Consider the following 3244-nt stretch of genomic DNA (forward strand, 5'->3'; position numbering starts at 1 on the left):
AAAGCCATATTTCTTTAGATCTTGATGATGAAATAATGACACTAAATGAATATTCATCACAGCAGAGTAAAACTTGGGTGGCAGATTACTGAGGACAAAATAAATGGTGCATATCTTGTGAACACCTTGCTTGGATTCAAGCGGGTTGGCAGTTTCAAAGTCATCATAGAAAAACTTTACAGATCCAATTGTACTATGTTTTGAGAACAAGGGCCGAGTCTTAAAGTAACTTCCATCACAAAAGTCTTCATAAGTGTCTTCCACAGATGTATCCCTAGGTGCATTTTCCAAAAACGTACAGATTTCAGAATTGCGACACGTGAACGTCAATGTTTCCAGTATAGGAATATATACAAAAGTGTCTTTCACTGGGACTTGATCATACATGCCTGTTTGTTTATTTCGCTGGCTATCATATCTCACTCCCAACACTACTTCTACTGGCTCCACAACACCCCATTTTTGGTTGAAGTACTTTGTTTTCTTGGTTTCTGTGTTAAAACTGCCAAAAGGGTTTTCAAAGTTCTCAAATCTATCCTTTACAGCAGATAAAGAGGGTTTATCCATAGGCATAACTGACAGAATATCTTGTTTAATTTGGGAGTGTAGCCCAGTAGTAAGCTCTTCTAAATCACACACTACTGTTGACACAACACTACTTGCAACACCACTAGCTTGCAACTTGGCAATTATGGAGGCACACATATTTTAGCAAGACTCTTCTCAAAACAATCACTTTGAGGGTTATCATGTGGGACACCAACTTCACCACCCATTTGTGGAGCTTCTGACTGGACTGGAGAAATCAGCAACATGAGGGGGCCCTTCTAAGCTTAATGCATCAACTACTTGACCAACATCCTTATGAATAATATTCAAATGTTTTCTGAAACCTGAGTATGTTTAAAACTGCCATCTACAACCATCTTGAGCACAGACCAATCTAAACTTGGTGGAGGGATAGAAGCTATGCTCTATTCTCAAATGAGATATCAATGACTGGCTGTTTCTGTGCACAGTAACATACATTTATCTAGTTAAGACGTTTTGTCCTCAACTCTATCACGCTAGGGGCGTCTCTTGTTTTGCCTACATCAACGTTGTAGAAGGTTGTCTGCACAAATGTGTAGAAGTTGACAAGAGCATCATCATACGTCAGGTTAAAGAAAAAAGCTTTGAACAGTTCATCAAACGCACACAAACCACTAGTTGCCTGGCAGGGAACAAGCCTCTTGTCCACCACGATGTAGTAGTTCCGACGGCAAGGAGGTATGTCTGTCGACCATGGCTCCTAGCAAGATGGTCTTTAATGCAGCATGACTGCAGCATACAAAGGATATTTTTTAAGTCACTCTTTTAAGTCACTTACCTTATGAAAGTGCACTAGTCTGCCCACAGCGTTACTGGCACTGATCTTGATCCTCTTCCCTCCTGCTGGTTGTGGGATGAGATGAAGCAGCAGCAACAGGGAGGACATACCGTTGTCCCAGTCTGAGGGCAATAAAAGGCAAACACCCCAAATCACATAAAACAATATTGCTGAGTTTGAAACATTGCACGACCCACGAGATAATCAACTTTCGCTGTCATTCTCTGGCAGTTTTTCTGCAGACTTCAGGAGGCAATGCAAATCGGTGGTCGTGGTCATGGATTTTGCCAGTTTCATGACTTTAGGCTTCAATACAGTGTCACACTTTTCAAGGAGCTTTCAAGGAGCTTTTCATCGTCGAACATCAGCAAAAGGTCCTGATTCACCTACAACAAAGTCCACTGGGGTGAAATACTCTCTTGAAGGGTCGACGTGAGGTCTTCCTTGATACCGTCTTCAGGCAATAATTCCGATATCCTTTGCCCGTGTCAGGATCATTAAAGTGTTCCGGGCCGCCCCCAGGTGGTGAGGGTAGGTAACAACACATCCGCTACGCTGATCCTCAACACGGAGGCCCCTCAGGGGTGCGTGCTCAGTCCCTTCCTGTATTCCCTGTTCACCCATGACTGCATGGCCAGGCACGACTCCAACCCCTTCATTAAGTTTGCCGATGACACAACAGTGGTAGGCCTGATCACAACGAGACAGACTATAGGGAGAAGGTCAGAGACCTGGCCACGTGGAGCCAGGACAACAAGCTCTCCCTCAACGCGATCAAGAGAAAGGAGATGATTGTGGACTACAGGAAAAGGAGGACCGAGCACGCCCCAATTCTCATCGACGGGGCTGTAGTGGAGCAGGTTGGTCCAAGCACACCAAGACAGTCATGAAGAGGACACAACAAAACCTATTCCCCCTCAGGAGACTGAAAATATTTGGCATGGGTCAGATCCTCAAAAGGTTCTACAGCTGCACCATTGAGAGCATCATGACTGTTTGCATCACTGCCTGGCATGGCAACTGCTCGGCCTCCGACCGCAAGGCACTACAGATTGGCTAACGAGACGCTTACCCACGCATCTCTTTCATGTGGCTGACTAAGATGGCAATCATCTCTCTCCTGGTTCTGTGGTCCAATGTGATGGTTGTCTGGTGCTCTTCTAATACGTCTTGCCCCACCAGGTCTGCTAGTCATGTCCTCTAGAAGCATCTATTAAGACAAGAGAAAAGTTAAACTATTTAGGGTTGGTTTATGCTGTCGGAATCTCCATGAAGAGCAAACACAGAAATGGGATTATCAACATCCAATATCAGTTATCATCATACCTCTTTTGCTGCTGAGGAGTCGATGGCCTCGTCTCCTGAGGTTGTGTTGGCCTTTTTAGACAGTCTTTCTGGAGATCTCAGGTCTAAATCACTTGATGAGAGGGATAACGTGTCTGTGCACGAATTAGGTGTATAACAGCCTGCAGGAGAAACATCTGAGCACAAACAACAGATCAAAGCAATCTATACATTCATGTTATTTGACATCATTATGTGAGACTGTAGAAAGATACCCTCATTAAGATCCTTGATTGTGAGGAACAGGTCTGGTTTGGCCTCAATCAGGTCTAGCAGGACATTCTCCTCCACCTCAGTTTGGGAATATTCAAAAATTGTATTTGTGCTGCAGTGAGCAGTCCAAACCTATTTTGGACTACAAAAAAGAGAGACTAACCAGAATACAGGGAGATAAGCCACCTAGGGGGCAACAGACCCAAATCAAATCCTATGGTTCAATTAAGAAAATACATCAGTTCATATATTCTCCGTGATTGATTAAATCTCCATAAGAAAACTGCAACTTCATGAACTTCTTGCATTTTTGGTATT

General features: G+C 43.7%; 1 long non-coding RNA gene across 1 annotated transcript; it reads right to left on the reverse strand.

The window, feature by feature from the left end:
• Positions 1-1369: 1369 nt before the first annotated feature.
• LOC139548236 (uncharacterized) lies at positions 1370-2850 on the reverse strand. The gene is made up of 3 exons (XR_011669679.1): positions 2696-2850; positions 2442-2579; positions 1370-1491 (listed from the first exon to the last, which is right to left on the reverse strand). It is a non-coding gene; the product is annotated as an uncharacterized lncRNA (long non-coding RNA).
• Between the last annotated feature and the right edge of the window lie 394 nt (positions 2851-3244).

The sequence above is a fragment of the Salvelinus alpinus genome, chromosome 21 (assembly GCF_045679555.1).
Source record: "Salvelinus alpinus chromosome 21, SLU_Salpinus.1, whole genome shotgun sequence".
NCBI lineage: Eukaryota > Metazoa > Chordata > Actinopteri > Salmoniformes > Salmonidae > Salvelinus > Salvelinus alpinus.